General features: G+C 44.9%; 1 pseudogene across 1 annotated transcript; it reads right to left on the reverse strand.

Annotated features, from left to right (window-relative positions):
- Positions 1 to 798: 798 nt before the first annotated feature.
- Positions 799 to 16,385, reverse strand: LOC311106077 (SUMO-activating enzyme subunit 1-like; annotated as a pseudogene). The gene is made up of 9 exons (XR_014615844.1): positions 16,227 to 16,385; positions 15,898 to 15,993; positions 14,077 to 14,250; positions 8,347 to 8,492; positions 8,150 to 8,241; positions 7,922 to 8,027; positions 6,084 to 6,228; positions 2,594 to 2,663; positions 799 to 1,846 (listed from the first exon to the last, which is right to left on the reverse strand). The product of XR_014615844.1 is annotated as an SUMO-activating enzyme subunit 1-like (transcript).
- Between the last annotated feature and the right edge of the window lie 3,674 nt (positions 16,386 to 20,059).

The raw sequence follows: 20,059 nt of genomic DNA on the forward strand, positions 1-20,059 counted from the left end.
ACGCTACATACAGTAAATGGAGAACATGTAGGGGATTACCAGATAACATGAACACATCTTCAGTAACTACACAGCTCTGATGTTTGCTGCTAATGACATTATGTGGGAATGTTTTGAGATTGTTGTACTGTAGGCTGTCCTCTATTCAGGAAGGCTTTGTTGTTCTCGTAATTCTAAACATGGCCTAGATTGCACATTGTCTCCAAAACAAGAAGAATGACACCTACTTATAATCAATAAGACCCCCCCTGTTGAACACGCCGTCAAGACGCTTTGGAATGAGTCAACATCTGGACCAGAGGTCCTCACCTGCACTTTGTGCCACATATGAACCAATGGAAAGCCTCCATGTCAGCGGCGGAATGAGTTCCCCATTGTGATTGGTGTCTGGAATGACCGCTTGGATCTTTGCTGCTCAGTCTGGGGTCTTTACAAAATGAATGACCACACCACAGTGCTGGAGGGGGTAGCTTTTTTTTTTTTTTTAAGAGTGGGAGATGGGGGATGGGTGGGGTGGTCAGGGAGAGGAGATAAGATATGTGCTTTAATTAAAAGGATGGGCTTAAAGCGATGTCCGTAATTAATCCTGCATTTTCCTAATCCCTGGAAAAGAGCAGTGACTCCTTATGGGGCTTAATCAGTCATGGTTTCATTTCAAGGCTCTGGCTGTTTTCCTTTTCACGAATCCCCGCTGCAGGCGAAAAACAAGGTGCTTTCCCCCTCCCCGTTCTTTCTTCAATACATCACAAACAGACACACAAACAAACATGATAAACTATGTGGAATTTCATGCTGCTTTGTGCCTGGCTTGAGAAGACACATCTCTGCATGTACAGTTTTATTGTCAAGGACAAAAACACTTTTTGGGGAAGAACCATCCTTTACATTGACAGTTTCACAATGCACGTTGTCATTTCTCACAGTATGAAAATGTATCCACTCACTACTGTACGTCGCTTTGGATAAGAGTGTCTGCTAAACTACCAATGTAAATCAGAAGTCAGTCAAGTGTCAATGTCAAAAGCTCACCACTAATTTATCTGATGTACACGGGGCACTCTGTCTAGGGGGTTGCCACTCCCTCCATGTACAGACCAGTTCTACAGGTCCATCCACCTGCCGCTGATGGAGGGAGAGATCCCGTTTGGGTGACTGAAGAGGAAACTATCATGCTCATGATAGGCCTGTTTGGCATGTCTTGGAAGCATCTGGAACAATCCCTTTGTTTTGTGCTGCAGGGCACTGATACCTGCTCTTTCATCCACATACGGCATGACATCATGCACTGAATTAACAGCAGGTCGCTGGCCGTATATCCACTAATTTGAACCTATATGATCCACCGCTACACAACCATTGAGTCACTACTTTGAATTTCCAGATAACCCCTCAAAGGCTAATCATTTTGTTCACAATATTTTTTATTACAAAATGTAAAAATCCCTCTGTGTGCTAGAAACATAAATGGACAGTCTAACAATAGCAAACAAAAAAAATCAAAATTCAAAAAAGGTATGCTGCAAAAACCGTCTAGTAGGTGTGTTGTGTGCGCAGGTATAAAAAAAATTGATGTATAATGACAAATGCTTTTCGCCTGTTGAAACACTTGTTGAACTTTCAGCTGAGGTGAATGGTTACACATTGATAAATAGTCTGACTTGAAAAAAGAATGACAGAACTCAAAACTGTTACTGAGTATGTGAGTGTAGTCCTTAATGTCCCATGCACACACCTCTATTGGTGGGAATATGGTCGATCACCTTGGGCCAAAGTAGTCCACCACCCCGCTGCCCTTCATACCGTCAAAGAAGAAGTTCTTGTGCGGTGCGTCTCTCTGGGAAATAGCCTGTAGAAACAAACAAACATACCAGCCAACAACACACACACACACACACACACACACTACCTGACCATCTCTCAAACTAAGCCCACAATAGCTAAGGACAGCTTTGCTGTGGGAGCTTCACCAGCTTTCCCTGCATTGCATGCATGGGGTGTACTCTAGTGTCCGCTCCACTGCGTGAGCATGGGGTGCACTGTCCGCTGCGTGATCGCTTGACTTCACCCAGTGAGATGTCTGCCGGTTGCAGGCCGTTTCATCCGGTTTCATCATTACATCATATCGTGGAGACAGACAGCCTGGCGCAGTACCATCATCCCGCTGAGAGGTTTGTCTGTACTGACTGACGTTACCTCTTCTTACCTGGCTCCATCAACTCTCAAACACAGGTAGGACTGTGACACTTCCCTTATTCTCCAATACCCAGGTCATACCCAAAACAGCCACACTGTCCACCTAAATCTTCCCAAAAGCCCCACAGTACTGAAACATATCAGTGGGTATTTCTGGATTGGACCCAGAATCAAGTGGAGTGGCCTGCTGTCAAGTGTTTAGCTTTCTGCCTCCCCAAAATATAACATGGTTTCTTTCTCCCCAGTGAAAGCTGCACAACAGTAAATGTGGTACAGACAGTCTAATGTGTGGTGGTTCACACTAGTTTAGAGCCAGGATGGACAGTAGAGTATGAATGATGTAAAGTCAAAGAAACTAATGAAAAGTCAATAATAACATTTAAAAAACTTGACAACCAACCTTGACAACCTCCTGTCCCAGCACGCCACCCACCACAGCACACACAGGGGCCATCTCAGAGAAGCAGTATCTGATGACACAACACCACAACATGAGTGTCACCAACAGAAATACACAAACTCTTTCGTGTTCATAAGGATGAATTAACAATTGTCTTAACTCTGAAAAACTGAAATAGCTCAGAATGGAGCAGCCAGTTACAGATGATCTTTGATATATCTAATAACTACCATCACTGGCAGATGCAACACCCCTAAAAACAGAGTGCATTCGGAAAGTTTTCAGACCCCTTGCCTTTTTCCAAATTTTGTTACATTACAGCCTTATTCTAACATGCAATCAATTGTTTTTTTTCCCCCTCAAACTACACACAATACCCCATAATGAAAAATCAAAAACTCTATTTAAAAAAACACACAAAAAAAACCTTATTTACATAAGTATTCAGACCCTTTGCTATGAGACTCGAAATTGAGCTCAGGTGCATCCTGTTTCCATTGATCATCCTTGAGATGTTTCTACAACTTGATTGAAGTCCACCTGTGGTAAATTGAATTGGACATGAATTAGAAAAGGCACACACCTGTCTATATAAGGTCCCACAGTTGACAGTGCATGTCAGAGCAAAACCAAGCCAGGAGGTCGAAGGAATTGTCCGCAGAGCTCCGAGAGAGGATTGTGCCGAGGCACAGATCTGGGGAAGGGTACCAAAACATTTCTGTGGCATTGAAGGTCCCCAAGAACAAAATGGCCTCCATCATTCTTAAATGGAAACAATTTGGAACCACCTAAACTCTTCCTAGAGCTGGCAGCCCGGCCAAACTGAGCAATTGAGGAAGAAGGGCCTTGGTCAGGGATGTGACCAAGAACCTGATGGTCACTCTGACAGAGCTCCAGAGTTCCTCTGTGGAGATGGGAGAACCTTCCAGAAGGACAACCATCTCTGCAGCACTCCACCAATCAGGCCTTTATGGTAGAGTGGCCAGACAGAAGCCACTCCTCAGTAAAAGGCACATGACAGCCCGCTTGGAGTTTGCCAAAAGGCACCTAAAGGACTCAGAACATGAGAAACAAGATTCTCTAGTCTGATGAAACCAAGATTGAACACTTTGGCCTGAATGCCAAGCGTCACGTCTGGAGGAAACCTGGAACCATCCCTACGGTGAAGCATGGTGGTGGCAGCATCATGCTATGGGGATGTTTTTCAGCGGCAGGGACTGGGAGACTAGTCAGGATCAAGGGAAAGATTAATGGAGCAAAGTACAGAGAGATCTTTGATGAAATCCTGTTCCATAGCGCTCAGGACCTCGGACTGGGGTGAAGGTTCACCTTCCAACAGGACAACGACCCTAAGCACACAGCAAAGACAACGCACAAGTGTCCTTGAGTAGCCCAGCCAGAGCCTGGACTTGAACCTGATCGAACATCTCTGGAAAGACCTAAAAATAACTGTGGAGCAACGCTCCCCATCCAACCTGACAGAGCTTGAGAGGACCTGCAGAGAAGAATGGGAGAAAGTCCCCAAATACAGGTGTGCCAAGCTTGTAGCATCATACGTAGTGTCATAACCAAGAAGACTCGATGCTGTAATCGCTGCCAAAGGTACCTCAACAAAGTACTGAGTAAAGGGTCTGAATACTTACAGTGAGGGAAAAAAGTATTTGATCCCCTGCTGATTTTGTACGTTTGCCCACTGACAAAGACATGATCAGTCCATAATTTTAATGGTAGGTTTATTTGAACAGTGAGAGACAGAATAACAACAACAAAATCCAGAAAAACGCATGTCAAACATTTTATAAATTGATTTGTATTTTAATGAGGGAAATAAGTATTTGACCCCCTCTCAATCAGAAAGATTTCTGGCTCCCAGGTGTCTTTTATACAGGTAACGAGCTGAGATTAGGAGCACACTCTTAAAGGGAGTGCTCCTAATCTCAGTTTGTTACCTGTATAAAAGACACCTGTCCACAGAAGCAATCAATCAGATTCCAAACTCTCCACCATGGCCAAGACCAAAGAGCTCTCCAAGGATGTCAAGGACAAGATTGTAGACCTACACAAGGCTGGAATGGGCTACAAGACCATCGCCAAGCAGCTTGGTGAGAAGGTGACAACAGTTGGTGCGATTATTCGCAAATGGAAGAAACACAAAATAACTGTCAATCTCCCTCGGCCTGGGGCTCCATGCAAGATCTCACCTCGTGGAGTTGCAATGATCATGAGAACAGTGAGGAATCAGCCCAGAACTACACGGGAGGATCTTGTCAATGATCTCAAGGCAGCTGGGACCAGTCACCAAGAAAACAATTGGTAACACACTACGCTGTGAAGGACTGAAATCCTGCAGCGCCCGCAAGGTCCCCCTGCTCAAGAAAGCACATATACAGGCCCGTCTGAAGTTTGCCAATGAACATCTGAATGATTCAGAGGAGAACTGGGTGAAAGTGTTGTGGTCAGATGAGACCAAAATGGAGCTCTTCGGCATCAACTCAACTCGCCGTGTTTGGAGGAGGAGGAATGCTGCCTATGACCCAAAGAACACCATCCCCACCGTCAAACATGGAGGTGGAAACATTATGCTTTGGGGGTGTTTTTCTGCTAAGGGGACAGGACAACTTAACCGCATCAAAGGGACGATGGACGGGGCCATGTACTGTCAAATCTTGGGTGAGAACCTCCTTCCCTCAGCCAGGGCATTGAAAATGGGTCGTGGATGGGTATTCCAGCATGACAATGACCCAAAACACACGGCCAAGGCAACAAAGGAGTGGCTCAAGAAGAAGCACATTAAGATCCTGGAGTGGCCTAGCCAGTGTCCAGACCTTAATCCCATAGAAAATCTGTGGAGGGAGCTGAAGGTTTGAGTTGCCAAACGTCAGGCTCGAAACCTTAATGACTTGGAGAAGATCTGCAAAGAGGAGTGGAACAAAATCCCTCCTGAGATGTGTGCAAACCTGGTGGCCAACTACAAGAAACATCTGACCTCTGTGATTGCCAACGAGAGTTTTGCCATCAAGTACTAAGTCATGTTTTGCAGAGGGGTCAAATACTTATTTTCCTCATTAAAATGCAAATCAATTCATAACATTTTTGACATGCGTTTTTCTGGATTTTTTGTTGTTATTCTGTCTCTCACTGTTCAAATAAACCTACCATTCAAATTATATAGACTGATCATGTCTTTGTCAGAGGGCAAACGTACAAAATCAGCAGGGGATCAAATACTTTTTTCCCTCACTGTATGTAAATGTGATATTTAAGTTATTTATTTTTAATAAAAACCTGTTTTTTCTTTGTCATTATGGGGTATTGTGTGTAGATTGATGAAGAAAAAAACAATTTATTCAATTTTAGAATAAGGCTGTAACATAACAAAATGTGGAATACTTTCCAAATGCACTGTATTACTAACAGTCCAACTTAACATGTGAAAGGCTGTCAAGTGATGCACCATGTGGTGGAATCTGGGTTGAATTGAGCCAGTCACCTGACAAAGTCGTGAGGCAGCAGCTCGCTACTCAGCCCCATGGCCTCCAGGGCGTCATCACGGATCTGTCTCAGGAGCGTGGCATCTGCCTTAAAGCTTTGTGGGTGGGGGTCACGACCTTTGTCAGTACGGAACTTCAGCAGTACTGTGGGAAAGAAGAGAGGAACACATGAAGAGAGAGTGAACAATAGAACGTGGTGGAGAAGTGCTGGAAACCAGAGAAGACACACAGAAGAAGCTCTGATTTGATGTGTTACGTTGCTACATATACTGAGATGCATTTCCATACAACACAGAATATGTTACTGTGGAAATGTTGGTGGGGTTGTGATTCTATCACTTGCTGGAATGACACTGGCTGGCAAAAACAAAACAAAAGTCAAACAAATTGAAACACACACTTCCAATTACATACTGATCATCTTGTGGAAACGGTGTGCAATCAGATCTTTATCTGTGTTGTACCACAGACGATTGACAGTGGCAATCAACGTACCACAAGTGTTGCGCCAACGAACCTCTTCATTTGAATGAAGAGCAGTTTTTGATCAGTTTGACAGGGCCGTGATCAGACATCTATGACTCATGTCCTTGTCCTGTCAGCACGCACCACCAGTACTACACCCATCCTGTGTGAGACTGTGGGAAGATGTGTCAATATGAGGAGGATGTGGTTTGGAGTCTGAATATTACTAAAAGGGATATAATAAAAGGAGCGAGATGGACGTACGTTGCAACTGAGACGTTTTAAGTTCTAAACCCCCCTTTAAGCCCGGCAGCTCTCCTCACCCCCTCAGTGTTAAAACAGGTGTCATCACTTCCTCTCTTTAGCTGTCCATCAAACACATCATGGAGCCCAGTCCGCCCACGGCTATTTCCACTACACTGACACCTCGCACGCATACACACATAAAAAACCCAACATCAATCACCATCATCACATGAATCATCACCCTCAACTAAATATTCTCTCACCCACTGAATATCATAGAATTATCTCAAAATCTGCCACAGACTGGCACAATATGTAAGTGTACAAAGACATCTGTGCACAAGTAAACATTGTCTTAAAAGAGTAGTCTGGAACATCCTTGATCAGATTCAAACAGGGATGAACCAAAAACAACACATTCAAATTATATTAACTAAATCAAAGTTGAGGGAAAACAGTAATGTGCCCCCACGCCTGTGCTGCCTTCCATTCCTCTGGAGGGGTTACGGTTGGATACAGTAGGCTAACCCCCGACCCCTGGGACACAGAGGAGCTGTAACACAGCCTGTAACAGAGGAAGCACCACTTCCTCAAGAGCAGCTCAGTCGAGAGATACCACTATGTCTAGACCTAATTATAGAAACCCAAATACTGTAAGACACCTCTGAAAACGACAAAAACAAACAAATTCTTTCCTTTCCGGCTGTTATATTAATATTAGCCAACAACAGGGGCTAGAGTAGGCAGCCTTGCGGATTAATGTCGTGGGTGGTGGCTAGCTGTTTGTTTCTCTGTTCTAAAGTCACACACGACTGGCCAAGGAGAGCCTGTGATGGAAACAGAGCCATGTTAAGAGGGTCTATGAAACCAGGTGAAGGCTATTAAAGGGACCAAATCAGACTAGAAGGAACAGGGTGCAATGCTACAACAACCAAAACAGGAAGGGAGGAATGGTGGTGGGCGATATCAATGGAGCTGCAGACGCTCACGTATAGAGGGCATCAATCTATAGCGCCACTGCTTCGTATGGCAAAAGAAAAAGACGTGATGGCAGCCAGCTACTGCTCTAACTCTCTTTTATCAAATAGGTATTTATATCCAATGGCTTTGTGAAAGGTGCAGGTACCATGTAGCAGGAAGTAGTCCACGGGGGTGCGCGTCAGGCTGCTCTTGGCCTTCTCATTTGTCCAATCCACTTCCAGAGCCACTTTCAAGGAGCAGAAGCTGGCCGTCTGTTCAGTAGGGATAGAGAGAGCGCCAAAGGGCAAGGAACATGACATCATTAGATGTGGAGGAGGATAACATTCAATACATTGATAAAACTCTAATTGAGCTATTTTTATACAGCGCTCACCTTTTTGATCATGGTGGTCAACCTTTGGATTCTTGGCCTCAGGTCCATCATTGGACTCCTCTGTTTTGGGCTTGACTACTTTGGGCTTCTCCCTGGATGGGGCATCAAAACAAGGGACAGATGAGCATAAGTATAACTGATGATTAATCAAGACAAGTAAATTAAACAGACACAAGACAATCACACACAACACTTACTCAACATAGTTGTGCTCCTGGCCAAGGTCGGAGAACATGTATCCATGGTAACCAAAGACGTCGCCACAGAAGACCTTGATGTTGTGCTGGGCACAGAGTTGGTCCACGCGCACCATCAGATCTCTGGAGCAGCCGGTCAGACACACCTGAGAGCAATAAGGGAGGGCAGGACAAAGTCAGAGAGAGCAGCTAAAACTACAACTCCCATGGTGCTAACTACACTACATGACCCAGAGTATGTGGACATTTGCTCATTGAACATCTCATTCCAAAATCATGGGCATTAATATGGAGTTGGTCCCCCATTTGCTTCTAGAACAGCCTCCAATCTTCTGGGAAGGCTTTCCACTAGATGTTGGAACATTGCTGCGGGCACTGATGTTTTGCGATTAGGCCTGGCTTGCAGTCAGAGTTCCAATTCATCCCAAAGGTGTTCGATGGGGTTGAGGTCAGGGCTCTGTGCAGGCCAGTCAAGTTCTTCCACACCGATCTCGAAAAACAATTTCTGTATGGACCTCGCTTTGTGCACGGGGGCATTGTCATACTGAAACAGGAAAGGGCCTTCCCCAAACTGTTGCCAAAACGTTGGAAGCACGGAATCGTCTAGAATGTCATTGTATGCTGTAATGTTAAGATTTCCATTCACTGGAACAAAGGGGCCTAGCCCGAACCATGAAAAACAGCCCCAGACCATTATTCCTCCTCCACCAAACTTTACAGTTGGCACTACGCATTGGGGCAGGTAGCATTTTCCTGGCATCCGCCAAACCCAGATTTGTCTGTCGGACTGCCAGATGGTGAAGCGTGATTAATCACTCCAGAGAACGCGTTTCCACTGCTCCAGAGTCCAATGGCAGCGAGCTTTACACCACTCCAGCCGACGCTTGGCATTGCGCATGGTGATCTTAGGCTTGTGTGCAGCTGCTCGGCCATGGAAACCCATTTCATGAAGCTCCCGACAAACAGTTATTGTGCTGACGTTACTTTCAGAAGCAGTTTGGAACTCGGTAGTGAGTTGCAACCGAGGACAGATGATTTTTACGCGCTTCAGCACTCAGCAGTCTCGTTCTGTGAGCTTGTGTGGCTTATCACTTCGCAGCTGAGCCGTTGTTGCTCCTAGACCTTTCCACTTCACAATAACAGCACTTACAGTTGACTGGGGCAGCTCTATCTGGGCAGAAATTTGACTAACTGACTTGTTGGAAAGGTGGCATCCTATGACGGAGCCACATTGAAAGTGGCTCCGTCACCAATGCTTATCTATGGAAATTGCATGGCTGTGTGCTCGATTTTATACACCTGTCAGCAACGGGTGTGGCTGAAGTAGCCGAATCCACTAATTTGAAGGGGTGTCCACATACTTTTGCATTACAGTGTACATGTTCATTGAGAGACTTTGCAGGGAATGTGATTACAAAGTACTTGATGATGAACAAGTAGGCCTAACTCTACATTTACGTGCACACACACACACACACACACACACCTCCACCATAGCCATCCTTAAACAACAACCTACTCCTTCAGTTACCCCCCTTGAACATCACACCCACCAGCTTCTACAACAGACGCCCTGTCCTTCTGACACAAAACATGTTCAAGTAAACAAAATCGAAGAATCGACTAGTTTGTTCTATCTGAACAGGGTGGGAAAAGAGAATTGGCCTTAATAAACAACTGACACTTGGGCTGGGTCCATCCTATCCTCCAGACCAAACTCAGCACACCACACTTGGCTAGAGATAAGGGGCTGTCTGGCAGCTGACGGGCATCTGTCTGTGGCATCCCTGACATGGGTGAGTGGTACACGCTGGTCCCTCCCGGAACACAAAGTACCACAATGTTGGGAGGTGCCAGCATCGAATTCACTACACGCGCCAGTGTTTTTCCAAGGGCAGCTTATTGACGTGTTACTGCATGGTTGAAGTTGTTTTTAATTGCTGTGCCCTTAGCTAATGAAGATGGATAGACTAATCATCAAAGCTGGGTGCATGCTTGATGATTGAAAAATGGACTGGAGATCTTCCTTAAACCACACACCTCAACAGGAAGAAGGTATTATGGGGGAAGGGGGACCCTTACAGACTACTATGGAAGTCCTATTGGCTTTAGTTATCAGCTACAAAAAGGCAAGCCCTCTGTGTTGTGGCACTGGCGATAGACACTGAGGGAGACCCTGGCTGGACATGTTGAGTTACTGCTGCTGGTGTAGTTCATTAGAGGGGATTGGCAGTGGGAACTGGGAGTGCTGGCACTGGCAGGCCAGAGGGGACAGGGCTTTTTAGCAGTCTGGCCAGCCGTACTATCTGTCGGTCTGTCTCTCCACAGATCCTCCCTCCCTTTGAAGGAGGCGTGCAGCTCGGGCGCCTCCTCCCGATGGCCTCCGGCAAGGACTTTGTGAAGAGGGACACTGAGCTGGATTGTTTGAGAGGCGAAGGAGAGAGGGAGTGAAAAGAAGGAAGCAAGGAAAGGGGGTGGGGGTTATATAGCTTATCTGTACAATGGAACCTAACAACGGAGAATGGGTCTGGTAGGAGGTGAAGGGAGAAGTAAAGTGATAGACATGCAGAGAATGAGTGGTTATGATAGACTCAATGAGAGTACATGAGTGAGAATAGGGAGAGTATACCAGTATGCTGAGTGAAGTAAATGAGAGAGTTTGTTTGTTTGTTGTGGGTGTGAATTGTTGCCTCAAATTATCTCTAAAAGACAAAAACACCTGCAAACTCTCTCGGGATCAAAACTATAATCCAGACATATCAATCCCTCAGTCCAAAACACGGTGACTAAAAAGAGCAGCCCCTTGTCATGTATTGCAGCAAATTTCAACAAGTTCCAGTTTCCCAGTGCTGCACCACACAGACAAGACATATCCGTAGCTAGCAGATAAAAGAGGCTACCAGTCTACAGCAAAGCCCACTCCGCCTCCCCCTCCTCCTGAACTTCCATTAGCACTCCCCCCGGGACGCTTCCGCCGTTTCTCCGCCACAGACAGACTGGGGAAGCAGATCGTTTGTGCTTTGAAAATCCCTGAGCATCTGATGAAGAGTCTCTTCAAAACCCCACCACTACACGATTCAGAGCAGAGCACTTTAGACAGCTTGCTTTGCAGTGTGTCTGGAACCAAACGCCACAGGAAAGCTATGTTTCTACTTGTTAGCTGTTCAGACAAAAGTTAGATAAATATATTTATCTCCAAACTCGAGGGTCTTTATTTTTTGTAATTTTTTCTCCCTACTGGCACCTGTCAATTCCCTCACTCCGTCAATGTATAAATAATATTTATATGCATCATATTATGAATCCCTTTACCTACTTCCCCAGTCAGATGAACTTGTGGATACAATTTGTATGTCTCTGTGTGCAGTTTGAAGGAAGTTGCTAAATAGCGTTAGCGCAATTACTGGAAGTCTATTGTAACTGCTAGCATGCTAGTAGATACCATAGACATCCAGTCATTGCGCTAACGCTAGTTAGCATTGGCTCATGAAACTACCTCTAACTTCCTTCATATTGAATGCAGAGACATACAAATGTTATCCATGAGTTCATCTGACTCTGGGGAAGTAGATAAAGGGCTTCATTGCCAAAATCCTGAAGTATCCCTTTTAACAGGGATATCCAATGAAAAACACTTGTTATCACTAAGTTTCGTGAACAAAGTGCAACTACATGCAATGGAACTCATCATCAGTCAAAAACGGCTTAAATCTGCAGAAAAAATACATAAAGATCTGTGCAAAACAGGTGCTATACTGGCATTGGTCTGCTGCAGAGGGTGGTACAGTCTTCCCAACGTATCACTGGGGGTACACTGCCTGCCCTCCAGGACACCTACAGCACCCGATGTCACAGGAAGGCCAAAATGATCAACCACCCGAGTCAAGGCCTGTTCACCCCGCTATTACATTTACATTTTAGTAATTTAGCAGACGCTCTTATCCAGAGCGCCTTACAGTTAGTGAGTGCATACATTTTTCATACTGGCCCCCCGTGGGAATCGAACCCACAACCCTGGCATTGCAAGCACTACCAACTGAGCTACACAGGACCGCTATCATCCAGAAGGCGAGGTCAGTACAGGTGCATCAAAGCTGAGACCCGAGAGACTGAAAAACAGCTTCTATCTCAAGGCCATCAGACTGTTAAATAGCCTTCACTAGCCGGCTACCACCCGGCTACTCAACCCTGCACCTTAGAAACTCAGCAAAAAAAGAAACGTCCCCTTTTCAGGACCCTGTCTTTCAAAGATAATTCGCAAAAACCCAAATAACTTCACAGATCTTCATTGTAAAGGGTTTAAACACTGCGGGACATCACACCTGCGGGACAGGTACAGGATGGCAACAACAACTGCCCGAGTTACACCAGGAACGCACAATCCCTCCATCAGTGCTCAGACTGTCCACAATAGGCTGAGAGAGGCTGGACTGAGGGCTTGTAGGCCTGTTGTAAGGCAGGTCCTCACCAGACATCACCGGCAACAACATCGCCTATGGGTACAAACCCACCGTCGCTGGACCAGACAGGACTGGCAAAAAGTGCTCTTCACTGACGAGTCACAGTTTTGTCTCACCAGGGGTGATGGTCGGATTTGCGTTTATCGTCGAAGGAATGAGCGTTACACCGAGGCCTGTACTCTGGAGCGGGATTGATTTGGAGGTGGAGGGTCCGTCATGGTCTGGGGCGGTGTGTCACAGCATCATAGGACTGAGCTTGTTGTCATTGCAGGCAATCTCAACGCTGTGCATTACAGGGAAGACATCCTCCTCCCTCATGTGGTACCCTTCCTGCAGGCTCATCCTGACATGACCCTCCAGCATGACAATGCCACCAGCCATACTGCTCGTTCTGTGCGTGATTTCCTGCAAGACAGGAATGTCAGTGTTCTGCCATGGCCAGCGAAGAGCCCGGATCTCAATCACATTGAGCAAGTCTGGGACCTGTTGGATCGGAGGATGAGGGCTAGGGCCATTCCCCCCCAGAAATGTTCGGGAACTTGCAGGTGCCTTGGTGGAAGAGTGGGGTAACATCTCACAGCAAGAACTGGCAAATCTGGTGCAGTCCATGAGGAGGAGATGCACTGCAGTACTTAATGCAGCTGGTGGCCACACCAGATACTGACTGTTACTTTTGATTTTGACCCCTCCTTTGTTCAGGGACACATTATTCCATTTATGTTAGTCACATGTCTGTGGAACTTGTTCAGTTTGTCTCAGTTGTTGAATCTTGTTATGTTCATACAAATATTTACACATGTTAAGTTTGCTGAAAATAAACGCAGTTGACAGTGAGAGAACGTTTCTTTTTTTGCTGAGTTTACATAGACATGGAATCACTGGCCACTTTAATAATGTTCACATACTGCTTTACTTATCTCATATGTATATACTGTATTCTATTCTACTGTATTTTGTCAATGCCACTCCGACATTGCTCGTCCTAATATTGATATATTTCTTCATTCCATTCTTTTACTTTTAGATGTGTGTATTGTTGTGAATTGTTATATACTACTGCACTGTTGGAGCTAGGAACACAAGCATTTCCCTACGCTCGTAATAACATCTGCTAAATATATGTATGTGACCAATAAAATTTGATTTGATTTGCCCAGAGCAACATGTAGTAAGAATGGTGTAAACGCACCACCTAGTGGCCATTTAGGGTAACAAAATAATGAACAAAAGTAATCTTGACACTAGGCCGATCCTGCACTACTGTACTCACTGCCTCAAATTGAAGGAAGAATTCATCTGGTTTGGTCTCCAACCTGTCTGTGTCTGCCTTCACCTCCACCATGGGGTTGAGGTACTGGGCCCGCTCCAGGGAGGCCTGTGCTCGGTTCTGGCCTTGAGTGCTCACTGGAATCAGGAACTGGGCTCGGCATAACTCCTCCGTCACCTGAGAAGCAAGGGAGCAGAAATAGTTAGTGGTTTGTAGAATTAATGTATATTGTCCTGCAATTTTCTCAGCGTTTCACTCCACCATTAGCCTACTTGGGAAGGTTCCCTCTCACCATGCCTCTGCCGAGTCCCCAACAACCGGATGTTCCGGTTTTCAGGGTGAAAAAGAAAAGGAAAGCCGCACACTCTAGGAGCTCAGATGCAATAATTTAATATCCTAATAACCAACGTTTCGACAGACAAGCTGTCTTCATCAGGGTATAATGACAAACACTGCGGGTCACTAGTTTATATAGTGTCAAAGGACACACGCAGGTGTCTGTAATCATGGCCGGGTGTGGCCTAATAGCATTGGCCAATTCACAGATAAAAACAACATACAAAAAACATGGATAGCATATGATCATAGATACTTGGCTACATAGGCCCACAACATTTACAATGAATAGCAAAATCACAAGAATGGCTCCAAATCAAAGTCTACGTTGAGACCGAAGGGAGCAAGGGTCTTTAAATTAAAGATCCAGGCAGCCTCTCGTTTTAACAATAAGTTGTCGAGGTCACCCCCTCTCCTAGGGAGGGTGACCTGTTCGATGCCGATATAACGTAGGGAAGAAATCGAGTGGTTCGCTTCCAAAAAGTGGGCAGCGACTGGGTATGTCGAGTTTTTGCACCTAATGGTTTTTTAATTCGCGCTTTGTTTTACCCACATAATTTTTACCACAAGGACAAGTTATAAGATAAATAACTGCCTTAGTGGAGCACGTAATAACACCTTTGATTGGGATCTGTTTCCCTGTTTGGGGGTTTGAAGGATCTACATTTGTAAGTGCCATTGCATTGAGCGCAGCCGTTACACTTGTAGTTTCCATCCGGTAGAGGTGCAAATAGATGTTGTGCAGGGATATTTAGGGGTGGTAAATCAGAGTTTACCAATTGATCTCTGAGATTTCTGCCCCGCGAGAATACAACCAAGGGAGGGTCTGAAAACACATTACCAATACTGTCATCGGATCTTAGAATGTGCCAATGTTTGTGAACGATTCCCTTAATTTGTTCAGAGCACTTTGAATAGCGTGTAGTTAGAACGCAAGAATGCTTCTTTTTGCGAGACTGTCCTTGAAAGAGATCAGGTCTCGATTTGTTTTGAATTTTCTCAATGGCAGTATTAATCTCACCATTTTTGTACCCCCTCTCCTTGAATTTTCTTTGCGTCTCAGCCATATTACGGTCGAAGTCTGATTGTTTTTTTACAAATTATTTTGATTCGACAGAATTGGCTGTAGGGCAAACTGTTTTTCAAGGGAAGCGGATGACAACTATCAGCCCTCAACAAACTGTTACGATCAGTAGGTTTCCTGTAAAGATCAGTGTATAGAACGGTTTTCAGGGTGAACAGAAAGAGCCTGTGACGCTACTTCCGCTATTGGACGTTAAAGTCCAAGCTCCATCTTAACTCCTCCTCCACATTTACTGGATTGGTTGGACAGTGCAAAAGAGAACCTCCCCCAACAGTTTTTCCCCCTTCTCCTCAAGACCAGTATGTAGTTTCAGGTGTTTATTTTACGCCTGCTACTTTAGGTTACCTCTGACCTAACTCTGTTACACCCCCCCCCTCTTTGTGTTTGTGTATTGTGGTCTATACCAGTTCGTGGTCCAGCAGGGTCAGCCCCTTCACTCCAGCCAGGATGAGATATTTGGCCACCTCAGCCCCACCAGGAGCACACGAGACCCCCGCAGCCTAGAACAGATGCAGATGGCGCACACCTTTATTAGCTATGTGGCGCCATCATACAATAAGGGGTAGAAAGCCTTCAAGACAAAATATGCATGCTTTGTGCAGATTGATAAATGATGTAAACATCAACATTTGCAGTGTTTTCCAATCCATTCTTGCTGTGGGACCCCAGCGGGTGCACATTTGTTTTAGCCGAGAACGAACATATCTGATTCAGCTGGTTAGCTAATAGCTACCTCTTTTGTGCATCCAGACCCCATAGTCGGATCTGCCGGTCATACTGAGCAGCTTCTTCCTCGCTAATGATCGATTCCTCCTTCTCAATCATGTCTATCATCTAAACTGGTTTATTTGTCTAGTTTAACAGTAATGGGATTAATATTTCCCTTTTTAAATTCGGGGAGAGTATCGCTTCTTCTTTGGTATTATGGCGGTCCGCAAACAAATGTTATAGGTGCATGCCGCCATCTACTGTATTGGCTGTGTATCAGCCTACTATTCTGTAGTAACAATTCATTACATTTTGTGAAAAAATTCCCCTACCAACTAACCCTACACCCATTAAAACCTCATCACTATTCCACTACTTTGGTCCTATCTGATCCTGCACCAGGCCAGCAGCCTGGGAGTACGGGACACTATCGTTCAAAACACCTTGTAACTCTTCTGCAGTAAAATCTCGTACGCTCAAGTACTTATTTGCAGCTGCCACCACAACATCTATCCTCTGTGATTTACATTCCATTCCTGCGGTTCAGTTGACAACCATGGCCATGAATGCCAAAAAAACAATCTTACCAAAGCACGTTATTCCTATCACTCTCTATTGACCTCGACCTACTCACAGGGATCCTCTTAGGATCCCTCACCCTGCCCTTACAAAAAAAGATTGCAGTTTTGAAACTGCAGTAAAAGTGCAGTCGACTGTGGTATTTTGGAAGCAGTAATTTCAGAATAACTGCAGTTATACTGCAGTGTACTGCCGTTATACTGCACTTTGACTGCAATCATTTTCCGTAAGGGTGGACCCATCTTCCTCTACATTTACATCATTTAGCAGACGCTCTTATCCAGAGCGACTTACAGTTAGTGCATACATTATTCTTTTTATTTATTTTCATACTGGCCCCCCGTGGAAATCAAACCCACAACCCTGGCGTTGCAAACACCATGCTCTACCAACTGAGCTACCTCCCTGCCGGCCATTCCCTCCCCTACCCTGGACGACGCTGGGCCAATTGTGCGCCGCCCCATTGGTCTCCCGGTTGCGGCCGGCTACAGCAGAGCCTGGATTCGAACCAGGATCTCTAGTGGCACAGCTAGCACTGCGATGCAGTGCCTTAGACCACTGCGCCACTCGGGAGGTTACTACTCCCTTCAATGCCTCAGCATATGACACCTTCTGCATTACTCTGATCCTGGCAACCTCAACCTGCTTTTCTGGTAAAAACTTTGCATCAAAACTCAGAAGTACAAACAGTGTCTTCTCTGTTCCACCACCCTCTCCACCGGGTCTGTGTTGCACCAAATGGTGGGCGTCACAGACACCAGGAATCTTCAACTTCAGTTGAACCTCCTCAATACTTAACGCCACTCCAGTTATCACTCCTTTCAACGGCACCCTGCTCTGGAGAGGTAAGCAAGTCACAGTTCTTCTCCCCAGTCGCGTGGTGCGGAGCGCGATTCAAATTTGAGTCACTTTCACCGACCCAACATTCCCCAAACTCTTCTCCACCTAACCTGACACCACATATGGATCAGCCAGAAGGCAAGGATCCATTCTCTCCAAAAATCTCACTCCCACTGGGCAAAAACAAATATACCCTGTATCAGTTATTAGGGGCCTTATCAGACCAGAGCTTTCTAGACATCTGTTGAGAAGTAGAGTTGAAGTCGGAAGTTTACATACACTTAGGTTGGAGTCATTAAAACTCATTTTTCAACCAAGTAATTTTTCCAACAATTGTTTACAGACAGATTATTTCACTTATAATTAACTATATCACAATTCCAGTGGGTCAGAAGTTTACATACACTAAGTTGACTGTGCCTTTAAACAGCTTGGAAAATTCCAGAAAATGATGTAATGGCTTTAGAAGCTTCTGATAGGCTAATTGACATAATTTGAGTCAATTGGAGGTGTACCTGTGGATGTATTTCAAGGCCTACCTTCAAACTCAGTGCCTCTTTGCTTGAAATCATGGGAAAATCAAAAGAAATCAGCCAAGACCTCAGAAAATATATTGTAGACCTCTACAAGTCTGGTTCATCCTTGGGAGCAATTTCCAAATGCCTGAAGGTACCACGTTAATCTGTACAAACAATAGTATGCAAGTATAAACACCATGGGACCACGCAGCCGTCATACTGCTCAGGAAGGAGACGCGTTCTGTCTCCTAGAGATGAACGTACTTTGGTGCGAAAAGTGCAAATCAATCCTAGAACAACAGCAAAGGACCTTGTGAAGATGCTGGAGGAAACGGGTACAAAAGTATCTACATCCACAGTAAAACGAGTCCTATATCGACATAACCTGAAAGGCCGCTCAGCAAGGAAGAAGCCACTGCTCCAAAACCGCCATAAAAAAGCCAGACTACGGTTTGCAACTGCACATGGCATGCAAGCCGAAGAACACCATCCCAAACGTGAAGCACAGGGGTGGCAAAATCATGCTGTGGGGGTGCTTTGCTTCAGGAATGACTGGTGTACTTCACAAAATAGATGGCATCATGAGGAAGGAAAATTATGTGGATATATTGAAGCAACATCAGTCAGGAAGTTAAAACTTAGTCACAAATGGGTCTTCCAAATGGACAATGACCCCAAGCATACTTCCAAAGTTGTGGCAAAATGGCTTAAGGACAACAAAGTCAAGGTATTGGAGTGGCCATCACAAAGCCCTGACCTCAATTCTATAGAAAATGTGTGGGCAGAACTGAAAAAGCATGTGCGAGCAAGGAGGCCTACAAACCTGACTCAGTTACACCAGCTCTGTCAGGAGGAATGGGCCAAAATTCACTCAACTTATTGTGGGAAGCTTGTGGAAGGCTACCCCAAACGTTTGACCCAAGTTAAACAATTTAAAGGCAATGCTACCAAATACTAATTGAGTGTATGTAAACTTCTGACCCACTGGGAATGTGATGAAAGAAATAAAAGCTGAAATAATTCATTCTCTACTATTATTCTGACATTTCACATTCTTAAAATAAAGTGGTGATCCTAACTAACCTAAGACAGGGAATTTTTACTAGGATTAAATGTCAGGAATTGTGAAACTGAGTTTAAATGTATTTGGCTAAGGTGTATGTAAACTTCCAACTTCAACTGTGTATACTTTAGTTGCCTAATACATCAGACTGTGATACCAGCTTTCTGCTTGCCTGGCTACCCAAACTCCTTGCTCCGGCCAAACGCTACGCCACACCACGCCCAAGGACGTTACTTTCTTCTGTAGCGAACATGGAGTAGTGTAAGAATTCAGTTTGAGGAGTCAGGCAAGCTTTCTGCATACACAGTCTGAATTAAAGCGCTGCAAAAACTTGGGACGTTTCCTTACAAGCCAGAATGTTGAATACAATTGTATTTGAACTTACTCTACCGGTTGTCTGTGCGGTTGGTCCTTATTCGGGTCAAAATTTGAGAAAAAATATCCGCAGGACAGTATTATTCACCCGACCTTTTAGAGTGACTATATTGCAGTTGAGATTTCTATCACCTGCCACATGCACAAAACCATGTAAACACCTGCAAGACTTCGGTTAGTATGCATGCATCGCGTGGATGTACTTACGTCTTGTGCACATTCCTTAGGTGATAAGCAAACAAATCGTGATAGCCATACACAGAGACCCGCGTTTTGAAGTCTGTTTAATAATACTTTCCTGTGGATATTTTGTCTCAAATTCCACCAGCAGAAGACCGAAATCAGCGGACAACAGGTAAAATTCAAATTAAGATTATTCAACATTCTGACATGTAAAGGGACTGTTTGGAATTGTTTTATCTAAATGTGAGGACAGTGGACCCGTAGAGGTTTATACTTTAGTGACTTCATCAAAAGAATAGG

The sequence above is a fragment of the Coregonus lavaretus genome (assembly GCF_964263955.1).
Source record: "Coregonus lavaretus genome assembly, chromosome: 30".
Classification (NCBI taxonomy): Eukaryota; Metazoa; Chordata; class Actinopteri; order Salmoniformes; family Salmonidae; genus Coregonus; species Coregonus lavaretus.